Source organism: Papio anubis, chromosome 1 (genome assembly GCF_008728515.1).
Source record: "Papio anubis isolate 15944 chromosome 1, Panubis1.0, whole genome shotgun sequence".
Lineage (NCBI taxonomy): Eukaryota > Metazoa > Chordata > Mammalia > Primates > Cercopithecidae > Papio > Papio anubis.
In genome coordinates, this window is record NC_044976.1 from 192269897 (window position 1) to 192293475 (window position 23579).

General features: G+C 37.0%; 1 long non-coding RNA gene across 2 annotated transcripts in view; it reads left to right on the top strand.

The window, feature by feature from the left end:
- The window catches only part of LOC103879927, a 93105-nt gene that overhangs the window by 51866 nt on the left and 17660 nt on the right, over positions 1-23579 (top strand). For both annotated transcript variants that reach the window (XR_002518903.2, XR_002518902.2), the window contains exon 3: positions 19806-19883. This is a non-coding gene — a long non-coding RNA (uncharacterized LOC103879927). The remainder of the gene's footprint in view (positions 1-19805; positions 19884-23579) is intronic.

The following is a 23579-nucleotide window of genomic DNA, read 5'->3' on the forward strand; positions in this document are numbered from 1 at the left end:
CCTGCTGTAGTCTCCTAGAGAAGAGAAAATTCTTCTGCTCCTCAGGCCACATCTCCTTTAATTCTCTAGTTAACTCCAAGATATTGCTCAAGATAGCTTAGAATTCTAATCCCCATTTCATAGACAAAGCCACTAAGGCATGAGAATTCAGCAGCACTTTGTCTGTAAGTCAACAGTGACACTTACTATTGAGTTAAACTTTCTTTGTCTCTCTATCCCACGGCTATGGGCTTTTTGTTAAAAGTGGTACATTACGGCTGGGCATGGTGGCTCATGCCGGTAATCCCAGGACTTTGGGAGGCTGAGGAGGGCGATCACCTGAACCTAGGGGTTTGAGACCAGCCTGGCCAACATGGCAAAACCTCGTCTTTACTAAAAATACAAAAATTAGCTGGGCATGGTGGCAGATGCCTGTAATACCAGCTACTCAAGAGGCTGAGGCAGGAGAATTGCTTGAACCCTGGAGGTGGAGGTTGCAGTGAGCTGAGATCGTGCCACTGCCCTCTAGCCTAGGCAAAAGAACAAGACTCCATCTCAAATAATAATAATGATGATAATAATAATAATAATAATAATGCATTTTTCATTTCAGTGTTCCCCTCAGCTGGCATGCTGTCACATAGTGGGAGTTAATGTTAACTTTTATTACAATTGTTATTATAGGTTATATATTGCTTATATAAAATGCTTGGGACCAGAGTGTTTTGGATTTTGTGTATTTTTTTTTTTTTTTTGAGATTTTGGAAAACTTTGCATTATACATACTGGTTGAGGATCTGTAATCAGGAAATTGGAAATCTGAAATGCTCTAATGTGCACTTCATTTGAGTGTCATGTCAGCACTCAGAAAGTTTCAGATTTTGGAGCATTTTGGATTTCAGATTTTTGAATTAGGAATGCTTAACTTATACTTCTGAACATCAGTTCTAAACTGACTGTGTATGTGAATCTCAGTGCTGTGTTCTTTGGTTGGTTCTTTTAAGGGAAGGACAGTAACACGTTTGAACAAGGGGAGACTCCATTTATGCTGAGGGTCTTCTTAATCTCGCACTCTAGTCTCAATCATCATATCCTTAGCTCTGCAGGATACATGGCAGAACCTGGGAAGATGCTGACTTCCATTCCTCCCTCTTGCCTAACGTCTCCCTTTCGCCTTATTTTCCTCTGTTGAACACATTTCCATGGAAGGCCCACAGGTGTTCAATGCAGCCATTTTCACTTTTTTAAGGTTAAATTGCAAAAATCCCTATTATGCCACCTACTTTACTTACATTTTTTTCTTCCCAACCCTCCATCTAATATAAAATAAGCCTTTAGGGTACTCATTGCATTTCAGCATTCTTTTTTCTTTTTTTTTAACACAGAAAAATAAAAGAGATCCATCTTAATGTTTTCTTAACAAAATAGGTTTATTTGTAATTTGAGGGAATTGCCTCATTCCACCTCTTCACTGTACATTCACCATCTGAAAGATTCTGGAGGATTTGTCCCAGAGTTTCCGTGCACATTCGATTCGATTCAGCAAACATTCATTAAGTGCCCTCTAAATGCCAGACTCAGGGTTAGGCTCTCGGTATGCAAAGATGAGTTGAACGTTGTTTCTGCCTTTGAGATGCTCATGGTCTAGATAGGGAAAGCAGAGCAGCATATGCAAAGCTGTTGTGAAAAGACATTTCAAAGAAGAGTTATGAGAGAAACGTGGCTAGAGTATAGAGGACTTGTGGGAAGTGGTGGAGATTGGGGCAGGATATAAGTTTAGGACAAGTTGTGAAGGGACTTGAATGCCAAAATAAGTTTTTGGGATTTTGTCCTGATGTTTATGGGGTGACTTCTAAATGAAAAAATTAGATTTTTGTTATGTTTTGAGTCTGATGCAAAAACGGAGCTGAAATTCAAATAACATTCAATTAACTTTTAAAGTAGATAATTCAGGGGCATTCGGTGCATTCACAATGCTGTATAATGGCCGTTTTTCTCTAGTTTTAAAACTTTTTCATCACACCACAAAATACCTTACATTCATTAAGCAATGATTCTCTATTCCCCCTCCACGAATCTGCTTTCTGTGTCTATGGATTTGCCTATTCTGAGTATTCCAAATACAAGGAATCATACAATATGTGGCCTTTTGTCTGGCTTCTTTTGCTTAGCATAATGTTTTTGAGATTCATGTATCAGGACTCATATCACATATGTAGCATGTATCAGGACTTTATTTCTTTTCAGGGCTGAATCATATCCCATTGTATGTATTTAGTATAAGCTGTTTATCCTTTCATCCATTTATGGGCATTTGGGTTTTTTTGACATCTTTTGGCTATTGTGAATAGTGCTGCTATAAATGTCCATGTACAAGTCTCTGTGTGGACATATGTTTTCATTTATCTTATCTTTCTAGGAATGGAATTATTGGGTCAAATGAGAATTCTGTATTTAATTTTTTGAGGAGTTGCCAAACTATTTTCCACGATGGCTGCACCATTTTATTTTCCCACCAGTAATGTACAAACTTCCCTATTGCTCCACATTTTTGCCAAATTTGTTACTTTCCATTTTTAAAATCATAGCCCTCCTATGGAGCTTGCAGTGAGCTGAGATCGCATCACTGCACTCCAGCCTGGGTGACAGAGCGAGATGCCGTCTCAAAAAAAAAAAAAAAAAAAAAAAAAAAAAAAATCATAGCCCTCCTAGTGGGTGTGAGGTGACATCTCCTTGTGGCCCTCTCCCTTCCTTCCTCCCTCCCTCCCTCCCTCCTTTCCTTCCTTTACTCCTTCCCTCCCTCCCTCCTTTCCTTCTTTCCTTCTTTCTCTCTTTTCTTTTCTTTTTCTTTTATTTTCCTTCCTTCCTTCCTCTTTCTTTCTTCCTTCCTTCTTCCTTTCTTCCTTTCTTCCTTCCTTCCCTTCCTTCCTTCCTTCCTTCCTTCCCTTCCTTCCTTCCTTCCTTCCTTCCTTCCTTCCTTCCTTTCTTTCTTTCTTTCTTTCTTTCTTTCTTTCTTTCTTTCTTTCTCTCTCCTCTCTCTCTCTCTCTCTCTTTCTCTTTTTCAATGGAGTTTTGCTCTTTTTGCCTAGGCTGGAGTGCAATGACACTATCTCAGCTCACAGCAACCGCCACCTCCCAAGTTCAAGCGATTCTCCTGCCTCAGCCTCTAAAGCAGCTGGGATTACAGGTGCCCACCACCACACCTGGCTAATTTTGTATTTTTAGTAGAGATGGGATTTCAACACGTTGGCCAGGCTCGTCTCGAACTCCTGACCTCAAGTGATCCACCCGCCTCTGCCTCCCAAAGTGTGGGATTACAGGCATGAGCCACCACACCAGGCCTGATTTGCATTTCTTTAGTGACCAGTGTTAAACTCTTTATATGTGCTTGTTGGCATTTTTGCATACCTTCTTTGAGAAAAATCCCTATTCAAGTACTTTGTCTATGCTGTGTTTCACTAGACAGCTTTATTGAGGCAAAATTCACATACTATACAACTCATCCATTTAAAATATATAACAATTCAATGATATTAATATATTGACAAGATTGTGTGACCACCCCCAGAATCTAATTAATTTTAGAATATCTTCATCACTCCAACAAGAAATGAACTATCCGCCAGCAGTCACTACTAATCCCTCCACATCCCTCAAGCCCTTGGCAACCACTAATCCACTTTCCATCTCTATAGCTTTGCCTATTCTGAATGTTTCACATAAATGGAATAATATAATGTGTGGTCTTTTGTGACTTGTTTCTTTCACTAAGTGTAATGTTTTCAAGGTTCATTCATATTGTAATATGATCAATACTTCATTCCTTTTTATTGTCAAACAACAGGCCATTGGAGGAATACACTACATTTTGTTTATCGGTTCATCAATGGATGGAAATTTGGGTTATTTATACCTTTTAGATATTGTGAATAGTGCTGCTATGAATGTGATTGTATATGTATTTGTTTGAGTACCTGTTTTCAATTCTTCTGAGTATGTACATAGGAGTGGGATTGCCAGATCATAAGGTAACTCCATGTTCAACTTTTGAGAAACCACCAATCTGTCTTCCAAAGTGGCTCCAACATTTTACATTCCCAGTGGCAATGCATGAGAGTTTCAATTTCTCCACATCCTCTACAATGCTTGTTATTAGCCACTCTATAGTGGCTTTGTGAAGTGGTATCTAGTGGTTTTAGTTAGCATTTCCTTAGTGAATGATCATTGTAAGCATCTTCTCATGAGCTTATTGGTTAGTCATATGTCTTCCTTAGAGAAATGTCTACTTTGATTCTTTGTCCATTTAAATATTGGATTAATCATCCTTTATTATTGAATTATAGAAGTTGTCTATATATTCTGGATACACATCTCTTGTCACATGTATTATATGATTTCCAAATATTTTCTCCCATTCTCTGTGCGATCATTTCATTGTATTAATAGTATTACTTATATTATAAACCTTTTACATTTTGATGAAGTCAAATTTATCTATTTTCTTTTGTTGCTTATGCTTTTAATGTCATTTCTAAGAAGGCTTTGCCTGACTCAAGGGCACAAAGATTTACCCCTATGTTTCCTTGTAAGAGTTTTATAGTTTTGACTCTCACATTCAGGTATATAATCCATTTTGAGTTATTTTTTGTGTGTGTAATGTAAGGAAGGGGACTGGCATCATTATTTTGTATGAGTTTGATGTGTTTGGATTCTCTACTTTAAGGAAAAACTAATGATAACTTTAGTACAGGTTAGATGGAGGTGCGGAGAAGAGATGAAAATTTGAAGAGGACAGTCAAGATGATAGGTTTGAGCTTTGTACTACCAGGGCCATAGTTCAGGAATGTAGATATGATTGAAGCCAGCTCAATGAGATGCAATCTCAAGACTTGCTGGAACTATTGGAATAAAAACTCTTTTTTTTTTTTTAAGGATTATTATCTGTTTTGATAACTTAAGTCTCAAGCTACCAGTCTCTCTAAGTAGACAGCTTACTGGAAAATGGGTCAATAAAACGAAAAGCAAAGCCAACAGGTGGGGTGAGACACTGAGTTTGTTAACATTGTTTGAACTTTTGAAGCAATACTTGAAAATCTACTCTTGAATTTTCAGTTTTAGATTTTTTTTCACTTACTTACCAAGTAAGTGCAGAATGGCACACACCTGTGTCTTGCTCCAAATACCCATCAACAATATACACTAGAGAAAGAATACATTTATTATAGTTTCCTGATCATTCTTTGAAGCCTTGATATGGCTGTTTCTCCCACTAGGAATGTCTTTTCTCCAATTTACTTGATTAACATTGCCTTTCCTTCAAAAATCATGAAAAGGCCTCAACTCCTCTCCTAGAAGCCTTTGCTAATATAGCGAGGCAGGGTTGAAGGCCCTCCCCTCAACCCTGCCATGATCCCCAGTGGTGTCTGTCTCATTTCATTTTAGTTTTCTGGCCCCTCAACTTTTGAGAAAGTAAGGGGCAGTGAACACATTTATCTGTGTATTCCTTGTGCCTAGACCAGGGCCTAGTACATAACGGGCAATCAGTAATGTTTGTTGAATGAATGGTAAATGCAATAGAGCGCCCATACCATGAAATTTTATTAAGATCTCACAGTCCTCTAAATCTATAATTATTTTCTCTGTATCTAGCTTGTTCCCTCTCCCCTTGTGTTGAATTTTAAAACATTCCTACCAGAAGACACCTAAGATTAAGAGGAGCACAACCCGATGTATTAGTTTTGGCCAGTGTGGAATGCAGCTGCCTTCTTGCTTTCTGAACAAAGTGATGGAAACCAAGTATAACAGTCCTATATTCTCTCTGCTTATCAGTAGGTTTATATATATAAATTATATATATTTATATAATTTATATATATATAAATTTATATATAATTATATATAATTATATACAATATAAATATTATATTTATATTCTCTCTGCTTATCAGTAGGTATATATATATTTAGGTTGGCTTTCTTGAGTCAGAAGGCCAATGACAAATAATCCCCTTTGCCTTCAGACATATTTAGCATTCTTGAGCTTACCTTCCCACTCAACCACACCCACCGTGTTTCTGGAGTTGCTGTATGGTTTAAGTCAAAGCAGTGAGCAGCTAGTGTTACTTTATTTCCTTGTGAAAACTTCTCTGTTCCAGCCAATATCCACGCAACATCTATTCTTTTAATATTTCCAGTATTAATTGAGTTTGCTTATTCTACACACAATAGATGGCTGACCTGTAAAGATTTTCAGGCAAAGGAAAGAGCACTGGAGCAAGGCAAATAGCCTCAGTTCCTCCATTAGCTTATTATATTTGATGTCTTCAGTCCTCAATTTCTTCTCCTGAATCATGATAAGCTTGGATGGAAGAGCACCTAGGGCCCATTGCAGTTCTCAGATCCACAGGCCACTCGATGTTCCTATGGTTCTCATTGAAGTTACTTGTGATGCTGGATAGAGGCTGAGGGAATTTGGCCTTCTGACTTTTGGTAGCATGTTCCCAGGACGTAGGCACTGTTAATTGTACTGTTAATTAAAGAGAAAACATTGGCATTAAAAAGAGAGTTCCTTTTTACTTAAGAAAATCTGTCTTTACTTTCCCCCTTTTTGTTTTTATCTCTTTAAATCCCATGTTGTGACCATTTTATGGAACCGCCCAAATAATCTAAGTGGGCCCTGTAATCTGCCTTATTTCTTAAAAGAAGGCAATATGCTGCCTAGTCTCTAAGACTTTACATAGCTGGGTTGTATAGTCAGAATAGGCCAAATACTATACTAAATAATCTCCAAATTTCAGTGTTTTAACACAATAAAGGTGCATTTCTTACTGATATCATAATCTAGTGAGAAGTGGCAAAGTGTGGGGATGGATCGGGACGTGAAGGTGTCAGAGAGACTGTTTCCACCATGTTCCAGGACCTCAAAGTCTTTCACTGGGTCTTTTGCTTCCACCAGCAGATACAGAAAGAGAGGGGAAGGGTAAATGGTTTTGTCACCACATGACCAGAATTCAGTCACATGAAGAAAGTTTAACTGTACACCAAAGACAAAGAGGAAATTAGTTTAGTAATCTCTGCTGGGTCATCTAGGTATGGCAGAAATATACACAGGGAGATGTTTATATAATAAGGTAATGATACAGACAGACATATAGACTGAAAAGACTCATGAGACTGGAGGGCCACAAAGAGGGGCCAGGTGGTGATTCTGAGCTCAGACAGGGGACTTAATGCAACCCCTCTTGTTTTATAGCCAAGGAAATTATGACCCAGGTAAGTAAACTGGCTGCTCAAAGTCACCACAAATTAACTGCTTATCTGAAACGAGTACCCTTTGGTCAGCATCCTTCCTGGCATTCGTGCAGTAGAATCACAAGTGCCAGCATTATTTGGAGAAAAGCCTACTTGGCTCTGGTTTAAGACCAAAGTGAAATATCAATCTTAATTTTTTTTTTTAATGGGACTGGTCTAAAAACCATGTAGGATTTGAAAATTCTGAAGAACTATTGAAAGTCACCAAATGTGTAAGAGCACAGAGTAGGCATTTAATTAGAGATAGGAGACAGAGAGAGAGAGAGAAAGAGAGAGGGAGAGAGAGAGAAAGAGAGAGAGAGAGAGAGAGCGCCACTAAGAAAGAGTCAAAGATCTATTAAAGAAATATTCTTTTGATACTACAGCTGGCCTATTGGTTTTGCTAGCTATAGGGGTCTATAAGTTTTACTTCCTGTCTTGTAGTTCTAAGGAGAAGGAGTCCCTAAACAAATGTTGACAAAGATAAAGGCTGCCTTTGGGCCGTTTGCCCCTTTGATGGTATTCCTCTTCTAACATTCAAGTTGTACCAGTGTCTCCCATCCCCCTCACCAGATAGCAATGCCTTCATTCCATTCCCTGGTCAATCTGATCACTCCATTTTCCATCCCCAAACAGACTATTATAGTTATGTGCAAAGTGCTGATTACATACATTCATTGTCTCTTTTAGAACTCACATAAATTTTAGGAGCTAAGTTTTAGTATACCAATTTTATAGATGAGAAAAAGAACAATAGATAGAGCTACCAATTATTGAATACATGCTATGTTCCAGATGCTTTATATACTCTATCACAATTTACACGGCAATCTTGCAACATATTATTATATCACTTCCCTTTAAAATATGAGGTATCAATATCAGAGGGGTTAAATAATTTTGCCGAGATCACCAAGTTGGCAAGATAAAGAGACAGATTTTAAGCTTGGGTTTATTTGATTTTAAAACCTATGTTTTCCATGGTGCCTAATAATAGCAATGATGATTTTATTATTTTTTAAAATCATTTTTACTGTTATTATTTTTTTTATTTCATAGTCTTTCCAGAGAAAATTCACATTCTCTGATGGGATTCTTAGAGGTGCAATGTTTTAAACATCATGAATAAATGTGGTAGTTCAATTTATCAGTTAGAGTGCTTTTAGCTGGACGTTAAAAAAAAATGAACAAAGATAAATGGTATAAAAAGCAAGTAAACAAGGCTATTTATTTTGCCCCTTAAGGAGAAATCCAGAGCTAAAGGAATTTTAAAGCTGGGTAATTCAGTGTCTCAGTGATGCTACTGAGAACCCAGTATCCATCCTTTCTGTTCTGTCATCTATAGTAATTTGCTTTATCCTCTTAGGCTGGTTCCCCTGATAGTACCAGATGGCTCTCTCATTCCAGGTATCTTAAGCAGGTGACAACATCCAGAGGCAGAAAATAAAACTGCTAGACTTGTGTTCATTTTTAGGAGTGAGAAAACCTTCCCAGAGCCTCACCGACAGACTTTCCTTGACATCACTTCAGCCAAAATTAGATCACATGCCCATGCCTAAACGAATCACTTTCCAAGGGGAATGGAGTTGCCATGTTTGACTAAATCACTTAAGGCTTTAATGTCCTTTGAAATAATTGACTTATCAATATCTGAGCAAAATTCAGGTTCTGTTAGGAAGAAGGATCAAGGAACATTCTAGTGGGTAAGAAGCAATAGTGATGATCGCATTCAGGCACCAGGACTTGGTGGGATAGGGATGGAGGTAGAAGCTTTCAAGTTCACACAGAGGTCTTGCCTTCCCATGAGCCCAGCCCCGCTGTGAGTCATCTTATAGAAGTAAATGCTATAAATGTTTGGGGAAGAATTTACACATTATCCCAAAGTGTTATTTTGAAATTACAAAGATTCTCAGTTGACTGACTAGAAACTATGTGGGAAAAAAAAGCCAAATTCTGACTCATTAAGGGCCACTTATGTTATTATACTGTGAACTCATGGGTCTCAAATAACTTTAGAGCCATTTAGTTCAATTCCCAGATCTTTCGTTATAATGCTTGGCTTCCTTCTACAATGTCTTTTCCTCTTGATTATGTTACCTCTGCTACACAATTTGTGGCAAGAGGCTTACTACTTGTGAGGCCTCTGAGCCCAAACTAAGCCATCATAACCCCTGTGACTTGCAAGTATATATTCAGATGGCCTGAAACAACTGAAGAACCACAAAAGAAGTGAAATAACCAATTCCTGCCTTAACTGATGACATTCCACTATTGTGATTTGCTCCTGCCCCACCCTAACTGATCAATTGACCGTGTGACATTCCTTCTCCCAGAGAATGAGTCTCAGGAGCTCTGCACCAAGCACCTTGTGTCCCCCGCCCCTGCCTGCAAGAGATAACCACCTTTAACTGTAATTTTCCACTACCTACCCCAATCCCATAAAACTGCTCCACCCCTATCTCCCTTTGCTGACTCCTTTTTCGGACTTAATACGCCTGCACCCAGGTGATTAAAAAGCTTTATTGCTCACACAAAGCCTGTTTGGTGGTCTCTTCACACAGACACATGTAACACTACTTACACTCTTTTATCTTTGAGGGCAATTATTTTTGTTAAAAAGTTATTTCTCATTTTAAACTGAAGTTGCTGTTGTTAAATAAGTATATCTTTTACATAGACACAAATGTGCTGTGTAGAAAAAGCAGGTTTTGGAGTCAGACAGAGTAAGGTTAATATCTCGGGTTTACCAATAACTGGTTAGAGAGTTGGGAGCCCGACAATTGGCCTTAAATCTCAAATATGCTGTTTATCAGTATGTAACCTTTGGAAAGCACTTAAGTCATCCCTTTATCCCTCCATGACCCAGTTTTTGTAGCTGCAAAATAAATCCTATAGTGGTATCTCCTTAATAAGGTTAAGTCAGTCAATACATGTAAAGTCTTAGTGCTGGAGACAAAAAATATTTCTTATTATTACCAAAACTAACTGCGAGGACATATGAAAATGGTTTGAACTCTTTGGTACTCAAGAAAATTGATATAATCATAACATACTTTTGAGGTTCCATATAATGATTAAGTGCACAATAAGCATTAGCTTTTGATATCATTATTATTTCACAAACTCAATTGTTGGGCAGCTAATGGGATGGGGGATAGTGGAGAATACAATTATTTCAGAGCTTTACAGTACCTATTTTCTTTCTTTCCTAGCCAGAAATTCAAATGCTTACTTTTCCTCTCCCAAGATGTAAGTTATATTCACAAAGACCAGCCCGCGCAGTGGGCAGGGAGTTCTAAATGTCTTGTGGACCTATTTTCTGCGTATCTTTGCTTTGGCTGGTGTCAATTTGCAGTTTGAAGTCATGCAAATTGTGTTTTCAGTGAATTAACCTAAGTAAAAGTTTGATGACTTCTGCCCCTAAACATGCTTTGCCTAAATCACTTATTTTTGCCCTTCAAAGGATAAACTGAATTGCTTATGAAATATGGCATATGTCACATTAAATCAAAACACTGATCCATTCAGTCCAACCTTTTCTTCCTGCTGCCATCTCAAGGTATGGATTGCATAAGAATTTTGTGGCATAAATTTGAAAACAAAACCAAAAACAGTTCTTCATTATCTTTTATGGATTCTCCATTATAGATTAGTCTTAATGTTTCTTGAATTTCTGTTAGGGAACACCAAGGTCCCTATTTTCTCCCCCATTTTCTTAGGCTTGTGCATTTAATCACATGCCCTTGGGATCAAGCTTGTGTTTTCACTAAGGTCTTGTAACTGCTGACCTATTTCCCAGCCTCCTCCTTAGCTGACCTAAGAGGCCTGCTCTATACAATGGCTGCCCTCAGCTTTGTGGGATCTCTTCTTTTAATCTTTGGTATGCTTGAACACTAAATAACTTATTCAGATCCTGCCTGCCCAGGAAAGATGTCCGCACTTTTTTATCTTAATACATAACTTCCTGATACCAAAGAAATCTATTTATCTAAGGAGTCAGAATTTCAGAAGCTACACTGAACTATTCTTACTTTGGGAACTAAGTGTGAAATCTGATGAATTGACTCCTACTTTTATTTTAGCTGGGCTGGGATGTCTGTATAAACAGCGTTTCTTATGACAATTTGGCAGTGCAACTTTTGGTCAGGAAGAGAATCAACAAATGCTTTATTTCTCAGTCTCCATCCTTACCCACCCTCCCCTTTACTGACCTTTCTTTGAACCAAAACTACAGTTTTATTGGGGCTTTGTTTTGTGTCTTGGGCAAGAGTTTTGGATCAGCTGAGGTCAGATCTTATTTTATCTAAATCAGTTTGCCCTCCCCTAATCGCAATGGAAAAACTTCAACAAAAATACATTTACACATAAGTCTTAGTTTTCATTGAGTACTGTCTTGGCAAAGGAGGCCAGATTCTTATCCCTAGAGGCACTTAGCCTCTTAAACAATGTTTTATTAATTTTTTTCAAAGAACCTCTACTCAATCATAAATAAATTGGCTCCCCTGCTTCTGATTCTGACTCCAGAGGCTTGTGGACTTTTGATGTTTTCTGTAATTTTTAATCTAGACATTGTCTCCCACATATAGCAAGAGGCAACATTACAGAACAGAGAATAGAGGATTGGTGGTTAAGAAACCTGGGTTCTAGTTCTGACTGTGCCACGATGCATAACCTTGGGCAAATTTTTAAATCCTAGGCTTCTCATCTCAATAATAGAAGATTGGATAATATTTACAGTTTCTGTGGACTATACGATTTTATGATTGGATTGAGAGGAACTAAGTAGAAATCCAGGACCTCTAAGTAAATCAAAAGGCATTGGACTTATGTCAGAATTCAGAATTGTATTAATTTTTTAAAAAGTTTTACTATTATTATTATTATTTAGAGATGGGATCTCACTATGTGACTCAGGCTGGAGTGTAGTGGCAATTCAACAGGTGTGATCATAGCTCACTGCAATATTCAACTCTCAGCCTCAAGTGATCCTCCCATCTCAGCCTCCCAAGTCAGGTGCACCACCGAGCCCAGCTGGAGCACACAATTATCTGCGTAGTTAATTAAGACAGAGGTACTCCTTGAGTTCCCAGATTAGGGTAATGTGAGGAGCAATAGAGAAATGTTGGCATGTCAGAGCTGGAAGGGCCAACAGAGGCTGTCATATCTACCCCATTTCTTTAATAGATGAGGAAACCGAGGCGTGAAGAGGAGCAGAGGCTTTCCTAAATTTGGCCAAAAAAAGCTTCCGTGGATTTTCTCTTCATTGCTTTCACTTCATGCTGCTTTGCCTCTTTATACTACTATTCAGAGGTATTCTTTATAATAAATGTTGTTATTATTGTGTTTTGAATAATTCTAGTTTTGGAAAACTCTGTTAAAGGCAAACCTGTTAGGCCACTCTCTCTTCCGCATTAAGACTGTAACCATAAGCCAAGGGGCAGTGTGTTGGTTGACACATTGTACATACATCCTGGTAGTTTCAACACATGAGAGGAATTTAAAGCACCACCTATGTGAGGCCACGTGGATTTTCTCTTTCATCCCTTTTTTTTTTGGTTCCACATATACCGATTATCCAGTATATTCAAGCCTGAAAAATACTTTCTTGTCACAATTTTCCAAAGACTATCTTTATCTAAGGTATCTGGGTAGCTGAAGTCCAAGTTTATTTTGGAAAATTGAATAATCAGGATTACTAGCTGTGGGAAGTTTATATACTACATTAAAGAGGATAGATTTGGTTTTGTACACATCTCCTCTCACCCTCAAATTTTATGTGTTTCCAATATCCCTCAGACAATGAGAACGACACATTCCATTTTAGCAGGAGTCATATTTGAGTTCAGAGTTTGCCAGCAAATATTTTCTACCCTTCATGATCTTATCTTGCTTATTCCACATTTGAGAGGATGAAAAGGATCAAATAAATGAGTTTTTTCAGACAATTAGTATCTTTATTTTAAAAAGCACAACCCTAGCTTTAAATTGATAATATTTGACAAGGTATTTGTTATATATATATATATATATATATATATTTAACTTGAGTAATTTATAGATGTTTTCACATCATTTGAATGATCAAGCTTCATTATGAACATCGATTATTGTACAGTTCCTGATAATACAGTGATTATCCTAGGGGCTACTGAAGTGCATGGGGCCATCACATGACCCCAGCCAGTACACATCTGTATTTTGGGGGCAGTGGTGGTATAAATGATATGTCACCTATGAGGTCCTATCATGAATAGTGTGATAATTTTTGGTAGCCTCTCATGCACCTGAGAACATACTGCTTTAGGCTTTAAACCACATAAGCAAATTTGTTATAACTGTGGGAAGAATGAGAGATAAGAATCTGAGAGAGGCTTGTTGGACTTTGGTGCATGGAATTTTACTGCTCAAAGATGTCTGCTATTTACTCTAGCAATCACTAGCTTCTAGGAGGAATTTTCTCTAGGGTTTACAACCATGTATTAGTTTCCTAATTGGAATTTTGGATCAGTTTGTTTACATTCTTCTAAATAAAAACTTGAGTCATTCTTGGAACTAGACAAGTTATAAATTATGAATGACTGGGTAAATAATTAAGTAAACAGAATTTAGATATACACAGTAGATTCTCTTACAGTTCATTCTATTTCTAAGAGACAGCATAGTATGCTTGTTAAGGAGAACAAGCTTTGGAGCCAAAGCAACTTAGGTTTGAATCCAAGTTTGAATCCATAAACTTAGGTTTAACTCCTATTTTCTTCATCTATAAAATGCATATGATAATAATGCCTACCTCTTATTTTTTTGTGAATGTTAAATGTGATAATGCATGTAAAACCCTTAGTACGGGGCACATGGTACTGGCACATGGCAAACAATCAATAAATATTAAACTGCATTTTAAGGCACACCTTCCTCTTTATCTTCCAAATGTCTCTAATCTTTTTGTCAGTCAGGATTGGCTGACTGCTATAATGAACACCATTTAAATTTCAGGGGCTTAGCATAACTGAAGTTTAGTTCTAACCTATCTGAAGTCTAGTCAATAGTGAGTAGGTTATAAGCTCTGTGTTCCACACAATGATTCAGAGACCCAGGCTCCTCCCAGCATGGTTCTCCATGACTGCCTTGGGGAGGAAGCAGCAAATGATGACCCATGGGCCAAACTGGCCTGTTGCATGTTTTTTTTTTTTTTACAGCCCATCAGCCAAAAATGTTTTTTTATCTGTTTAAATGACTGTTTTAAATGGTTATAAAATAACACATAATATCCTTGATTTTGCTTCTTAGTCTACAAAGTCTAAAATATTTACCATCTTGCCCTTAAGAAAAAGTTTGCCAAGTCCTTTCCTAGGGCCCTACAGCAGTATTGTCTGCTAGGTTCTTGGCTTTGGGCCATAAAATGTAGGAAGGGAAGAAGTGGAGGATCATACAGGAGATTTTCGTAGGTCCATTCTGGAAATGGCATGCATTATTCTCACCACATTGCTTTGGCCAGAAAGCAGCCAAATGGCCATACCTAACTGCTAGGAAGGCAAGGAGATGTGATCTAGTGTATGCTCAGGAGAAAACATAGTGGATTTTAGTGATGACAAGGCAGTACTACCATACCATTGTAAAAATAAACAGAAACTTAGCAATTCTTCCATTTATCTCCAATCAACAACCTGTTGCATACCTAAAATTTATAATTTCCTTGTATCTGTATTTTGCCTTAACCAACCACTGTCTCCTTATTCACTATAGATGACTATAAATTAGTAATTTATGTATGTTTTGCTCATTAATTCAATACATATCTATTGAGAAACTATTATGCACTCTATTACACTTTTATCTATTTTTTTTTCAGGCCATCCAATATAAGGATGTCAATTTACTCTTGATTTCAAAGTGTCTGTATCTACTTACCTCTCTCTCTGCTCCTTTCCACTATCTTAGAGGATGAAGAATCTCTCCCATTTTCTTAGGCTTGTGCTTTTAATCACATGCCCTTTTATCTCTGTTAGACCTAGTCCTATCAATTATTCATTTTCTTTTCTTCATGTTCCACTCTGAATGACTCTACTTAAAATTATGACTTAGTATCCTCCATTCTAGGAAACCAAACTCTTCTCCTGATCCTACTTCCCCTTATAAAAAAATCCTGTCTTTCTTTTTCCTTTGTCACCATATATTTTCAGAAAAGCTGCTTTGTGTATTTTACTGCATATTAATATTTTAATCTCCAGTAATCTAATTACCCCTTTCCCCTCCTGAACATGGTTCTTTTAAAATTTTATTTTATTTTAAGTTTGGGGGTATATGTGCAGGACATGCAGGTTTGTTACATAGGTAAATGTGTGCCATGGTGGTTTGCTGCACCTATCAACCCATCACTTACGTATTAAGCCCAGCATCCATTAGCTATTTTTCCTGGTGCTCTCCATCCTGCTGAATCCCCTTCCTTGACAGGCCCCAGTGTGTATTGTTCCCTCTCTGTGTCCATGTGTTCTCAATCCCATTGTTCAGTTCCCACTTAAGTATGAGAACATGTGGTGTTTGGGTATCTGTTCCTGTGTTAGTTTGCTGATGGTAATGACTTCCAGCTCCATTCATGTCCCTGCAAGGACATTACCTCATTCCTTTTTATGGCTGCATAATATTCCTATAATACGTCTATGCCCTGAATGGTATTGCTTCAATTTTCTTCTAGGGTTTTCTTTATCCAGTCTATCATTGATGGGCATTGAGTTGATTCCATGTCTTTGCTATTGTGAATAGTACTGCAATGAACATACATGTGCATGTGTCTTTACAATAGAATGATTTATAATCCTTTGGGTATATACCTAGTAATGGGATTGCTGGGTCAGATGGTATTTCTGCTTCTAGATCTTTGAGGAATTACCACATTGTCTTTCACAATGGTTGAACTAATTTACATTCCCACAACCAGTGTAAAAGCATTCCTATCTCTTCACAGCTTCACCAGCATCTGTTTTTCTTGACTTTTTAATAAGCACTGTCTGACTAGAGTGGGATGGTATCTCATTGTGGTTTTGATTTGCATTTCTCTAATGGTCAATGATGTTGAGGTTTTTAAAATATGTTTTTTGGCCACATAAATGTCTTCTTTTGAGAAATGTCTGTTCATGTCCTTTGCCTACTTTTTAATGGGGTTGTTCCTTCTTTTTTTTTTTTTTTTTGGAAATTTGTTTAAGTTCCTTGTAGACTCTGGATATTAGACCCTTTTCAGATGGATAGATTGGAAAAATTTTCTCTCATTCTGTAGGTTGTCTGCTTGCTCTGATGATAGTTTCTTTTGCAGTGCAGAAGCTCTTTAGTTTAATTAGATCCCATTTGTCAATTTTTGCTTTTGTTGCAATTGCTTTTGACATTTTTGTCAAGAAATCTTTGCCTGTGCCTATGCCCTGAATGGTATTGCCTAGATTTTCTTCTAGGGTTTTTATAGTTTTGAGTTTTACATTGAAGTTTTTAACCCATCTTGAGTTAATTTTTGTATAAGGTGTAAGGGAGGGGTCCAGTTTCAATTTTCTGAATATGGCTAGAACATGGTTCTTTTTAAACATTTTTTTTCTTCTTTTCTTATGTAAAACCAGGATACATGTGCAGAACATGGTTTTGTTACATAGGTATACATGTGCCATGGTGGTTTGCTGTACCTATTGACCTGTCCTTTAAGTTCCCTCCCCTCGTACCCCACTCACCAACAGGCCCTGGTGTGTGTTGTTCCCCTCTCCGTGTCCATGTGTTCTCATTGTTCAACTCCCGCTATGAGTGAGAACATGTGGTGTTTGGTTTTCTGTTTCTTTCTTAGTTTGCCTAGGATGATGGCTTCCTGCTTCACCCATGTCCCTGCAAAGGATGTGACCTCATTCCTTTGTATGGCTGCATAGTATTCCAGAACATGGTTTGTCTTTAACGGTAATCCTTGACTTAATATTACTAAAGCAAGTACTTTTTCTTATTGTTTATTCTTTCTGATCTCTACCTTCAATTTTTTTAAATTAATATAATAAAATAAACCAAATAATTTCTAAGTATCTTTATAATATATCCCAATTTCTGGTGGTATAAGTGTTCAACTTTGTTCATCTTTAAGATTATTTTGGCTATTGTTGAATCTCCACATAGATTTTAAAATCAGCTTGTCAATTTACACACACATACACACAAACTGAGATTTTTATTTTAATTGAGATTGTACTGAATATGCAGATCAGTTTAGAAAAAATACACATCTTTACAATACTAAATTTCCTAATCTATGACTATGGTATATCTTTTTTTTTTTTTTTTTTTTTTTGAGATGGAGTCTCGCTCTGTCGCCCAGGCTGGAGTGCAGTGGCGCAATCTCAGCTCACTGCAACCTCTGCCTCCCGGGTTCAAGCGATCGATTCTCCTGCCTCAGCCTCCTGAGGAGCTGGGACTATATTTTTCTTTATGTAAAATTTCTGTCATTGATCTTAGCAATATAGACTTATTCTTAGGTAATTGCTGTTTCACTGTTATTTTGTAAATCTTTGGTTTCTAATTTTTTGTTGTTGATATAAAGAAATTAAATGTATGTTTATATGTTGATCTTATATCCAATAGACTTGATACATTAATATTTAATTCTAACCTTTTATCTGAGATTCTTTTGGATTTTCTATACACATGATCATAACATCTTTGAAAAATAAGAGTTTTCTTTCTTTTTTTCTTTCTTTCTTCGTCTTTTTTCTTGTCTTATTGTACTAATGAAGGCATTCAACACAATGTTGAAATGGTGATGATAAGCTCTTTGAAGTTTTTAAAAAATCATGAATGGTGTTGAATTTTGTTAAGTAACATTTCTGTATCTATTGTGATAATTATAATATTTTCTCCCTTTTCTCTATTATTATTGGGAAACAAATTGGTTTGTTTGTATATATATTTGTATATATATTTATACAAATGCATATATATCTATATTTTACATAAAATATATAATATATAAATATATATTTTATTATATATAAATATATAAATAATATATAATATGTTATATATTATATAATAATATATAAAATGTTATATAATATATAATAATATATATTATATTTCTATATTTCTATATTATATATTTATATATATAAATTATATATAATTTCATATTAAGCCCAGCATCCATTAGCTGTTTTTCCTGGTGCTCTCCCTCCTGCTGAATCGCCTTCCTCAACAGGCCCCAGTGTGTATTGTTCCCTCTCTGTGTCCATGTGTTCTCGATCCCGTTGTTCAGTTCCCACTTAAGTGTGAGAACATGTGTTTGAGTTTCTGTTCCTCTGTTTAATATATATATACACGTATATTATATATATACATATATATTATATAATATACGTATATATACATATATATTATATAATATACGTGTATATATATAAATCAACCAATTTGTTTCCCAGGATTAAACATAAGTTGGATATAAAAATCTTATTTTTATACAATATTTAATAGTATTTTATTTAGAACTTTTGTATCTAAATTTGTAATTGACTGATATGTTTCTTTTCTTGCAATATCTTTGCCAGGTTATAGTATCAATATCATACTGGGAATATAAAAAATTGGGACCTAGTCACTCTTTTTCTATTTTCCTGAAGAGTTTATGTAACATTAGTATTATTTCTTTTTTTAATTGATAAATTTTATTCTTAGAGTACTTTCATGTTCACAGCAAAACTGAGTGGAAAGTACAAACAGTGCTCATGTGCCTCACATGCACAACCTTCCCCACTATTGAAATCCCACCCTAGAGTGGTATATTTGCTGTAACTGATGAACCTACATTGACACATCATTCTCACTCAAAGTCTATGGTTCACTTTTGATGTTGTACATTCTATGGGCTTTGACAAATGTATAATGACATGTATCTGCCGTTGTAGGATCATACAGAATAGTTTCACTGTCCTAAAAACCTCTGTGCTTTGTCTATTCATTCCTTTCTTCCTCGTAACCCCTGGCAACCACTATCTTTTAATTGTTTTTACATTTGCTCAAAGTTATATGGTTAGAAAATAGCAAAGCTAAGTTTCAAACCCAAGCCAGAACACAAAGGTTTACCCACAAAATTGTGCACTGATTTACCCCCCTAAAATGCTGACTTCTGACAGTAGCACCCTCTTCGCAGCCCTCACTACCCTCACCAACCATTCCCTAGATTTGAACACTGAATCCTGTGTTATCACTAATACAAAGCCATTTTTGGAATATGGGAGCCCTCAATAAATGCTTATCAAATTAAAACAAAACAAGAAAATAAATATTTTACTGTGTCTGAATTTAGCTGACTTATTTCTGAACCGTTCAATATCCCAGGGGCACTCTGAAATTAGAATGGGTTAGATAATATAAAATTAAGAAACATAATTCAAATTATCCTTAAGGTCTAGGTGTAAATTAGACTCTTGGAGACCGAAACTACACTATTTTAGGCCTCTTGTGTAGGAAGTTTTATGTGAATTCTTTGAAACTGCTGATTAAACATACTTATGCATATTCTACAGGTACAAGAAAGAGTCAAGTGTGCTAAGCATAGTGGTCTTCCTTGGCTGAAAGGATAATATGGACAAAAGCCTCTCTATGTAAGTCCACTGTGGCCCGAAAAACTTAGAGTCTTCCCAAGGAGCCTGATTTGCAATGGGAGTGCCAAGTAGCCCCAAGAAGCTACTGAATCTCAGGGCGGCACTTCCTTCTTCCCAGCACAGTATTTTGTATTGTGGACCATCTCTCAGGTTTTGTCCACAGTAAGTGGGAATTCTCGTCACTGGAGAACATGTACATGATATGCATGATGTGCATCTGTGATATACAGCAGGGGCGCTTTGTTCTTGGGTAGCCTTTTGTAGGCAGCTTCATCCTGCATCCTGGGAACAATGTTCTTTGACTTCAGTTGCAAAGCGGGGGAAAGGGATGAAAGTGGGAGTGGTGGTTGGATGAGAGTCCCTGTCTTCATAGGACAATCCTTCCATATTTAATTCCTTCCAGCTCCAGCCTCCTTACAGTGTTACTCCTCTCAAAAAAAAAGGCAGGAGATGGTGGTACAAGTGGGAGTTTCTACCTCACTGGGTGTGAATATGAATGTGCTTTATATACTGGGAGTTTCTATGCAAATATAAAACATGATTATATTATATATTACACTCTGTTTTGAGGGGCAAATGTTGACTTGCAAAGAAATACCCATGGCTGCCTAGAACAAAACCTGTGACAAATTTAACCATGTAAATTAGCCCTGATAATTTAACAAGAATTAAGATAATTTAGAAATTTAGACTGAGCCTAAAGGACATGAGAATAAAAATAGGTTTAGGAGATTAGGAGGAGTGCATTTTGGTTTTCCTCTGTTGGAAAGAGTTAACTCACTGTGACACCTACAATTTGCACGAAAGGCTGCATTTTTCAAAGCTCTTTAACATATCACCTCTCATGTAATTTGATCCTCAGAGTAACTGTATGAAGAGGATAGCATTATAACCCTTTTGTAGAAAGGAGGAAATAGTTATCCAGGCATTTGTTCATTTCTATTACTTATTGTCTATGGGAAGACAGGGTGGGACTGGAAAATAAAACTTGCCCTTCTGCTGCCAGATCTTTAATCTTTCTACTACAGTGTAGACTGTAATATAATGTTATTATTAAAGCAGCTTTCTTCCTATGTCACACCTTAGACAAAAGCAGAAGGGTGGCAGTAACGTTTGTGTAGGCTTGAAGAGCTTTTGTCATTGACTCAGAGTTACTGTGCAGAGGGAGACATGTAGAGCAATCCCTGGCATATATTTAATCAAGAAATTGTGATCGCAAGTGCATTCCAATGTTCCCTCTAATTCAGCCTTGCCCTTCTTCTCCTACAGTGGTGGAGCAGATTTTGTCAACAAGTGTGCTTTGGGCACTGTGCTGGGCACCATAGGGAATAAAGTTGTAGTTTATTGCAAGATCCTTGCTCCCAGGAGCCTGAAATCTAGACTAAATAAATTCACACACACACTAATCTATAGTACCAGCTCTGTTTGAAATTCATTTAAGAGAAAAGAGAGACCAGTGAGGGCAAGACTAGCTTCAGGAAGCTGCAGGAAGAAGGCATCCTTTACAGCTAGTCAGACATAGATAAAGAACTAAATATACTGAAGGGTGAAGGCGCATATTTCCAAGGGAAAACATGAGCCAAAGCTTAGAGGCAGGAACAACCAGGGTATGTGTGTGAGACAGTGAGGAAGCCATCTTGCCTGGGGCAGGAGGGTAAACCACAGTTACCTATTAGGAGGAGAAACTGTCAGCCAGGCCCAACCAGTGGCAGAAGCAATAAGAGAGAGCTTTGATGATGCTGTGGCAGGGACTCTACCCCGCCCCAGGTGTATCTGTATTGTTGACCAGAATGATCCTCAGAGGGATGTACTCAGTATGGATGTAATTTTTTTCCAGGAGTGTGAGAAGGAGGAAGTGTAGGGAAGTAGGAGAGAGGAGAAGAAATGCACTGGGGTGGGGAGATTGTAGGTTTCTACCAGCTCACATTGTCCCACAGGAAAAGGCTTTCCACGAGGCACATCTCCTTCCTCGTCTTTGCAGGCTGATTCCTGCCAATGATCTTCCTTTGGGAGATTTCCCATTTTCTTTTCCCGTTCCTGCTTGGTACATACTTTTTCTTCTTATGGCAAATTTTGTATTTTTAGCCCAGGCAGTTGCTGTGGAAACCACTAGAGCTGAACATTTTGTTTCCTAAGAACAAATGCATGCTTAAATATTCAAGCAATGTTCTGTTGTTCAAGGAACTCAGATTTCTAGCGTATTGTTCAGACCACGTGAGAGAAATTGAAGTTTTTCTTCATTACTTTTAAGGGTCGCCACAGTAGTCACACTTTTCTAGGGTTGAGAGGAGGTCAGATTTGATGTTTACATCAAACATGGTAATCCCTTTCAAAAATAAGCATAAGGAATAATTTTATAATGTTTCCCTTCTTCTTCCAACTTTTTAAAAAGATCTTAACAATGAGTCCTCTAGACAATGAAGATGGGAGTTCATTTTTTCCCTCTTTGGGAGGGGGAGATGCATTAAGAGGCATGCTTCTTCAGCCTTTCAGTAAAGAGGTGCCATCTCTTTCAAGTCTAACTTACCTCAAACAACATTGGCATTGAAAAATAGCTTTTTGCTCAGTATTTCAACCTGTCCCTACTTTGGAGAAATTGTAGAAATTGCATTTGCTGTATCTGAGTAGTCTTTTTCCCCCAAGAATATTTCATATACACATTACAGCCTATGAATTACAAGCATGTCTCTACTTTGGTATCTGAGGTTCTGAAGCCTACCCCAGCCTCCAGATTTCGTTCAAGTACATTAGAGAATAAGAATGGATTTCCCACACATCTAGATAAAGAGTTCTTAACCTTGGGTTCACAAACTTGGATGGAAAAAAACCTACACCATTATTTTTGCTAACTTCTAACTCAGATTTATAATTTCTTTCACTTATGAATGTAGGCAACAAATCAAAAGTCTAATGATGACTTTGTCATCACTGGAACTTATTATAGTTGCTGAAGAGTTATATCAAAATTTTGTGCTTTCTTCACACTCCTTTGAAATTAGCCATTAGATATGCTGTGCAGTCCAATCTAATTTCTTGAGTTAATAAAGAATATATATATATTCCTATGGAAATTTGATTTATAGTATTTTGAGAGCTGTATTTAAATATAATTGCTATTCTTTGTAATAAATTATATTTTATTTTATGCATTTAAAAATGTTATTTTGAGAAGGGGTCTGTAGATTTTCCAGACTGCCAAAGGGGTCCATGGCACACAAATATTTAACAACTCTAGTGTTACCATCTCAACAAGCTGTCACCATCTATTCACCATTACTTCCGACATTTTCTGCACTCTGTTTATTACCTTTGAAAGCCACATATAAAATTTATAATGTAAAAACAATTCTGTGGAAGGAAGTGGTATCAGTTACGGTAGTGTCAGGACTGGGAAACCATTCTGGATATTTTAACCAGAAAGAGATGTAATATAAGGAGTTATAGACTGGAGCTGAGGGATCAAAGGTCAAGGAATACTACCACTGACATTCTAGAAATCAGGAAGTTTAAGGAACTTTAGGAAGCTTTCACTAACATTCTTAGCTGCTACAACACCAAGGGGTATGATTGGTGGCAGAAGGATACCTGAAAGCTTCTGGACAGTGTCACATCTACAGTGTATGCAAGCCCACACAAGGCATACAACTGCCTGTTGCTGCTGCAGAAAACTTAATAGTTTCTATTTTTTTCTCTGTT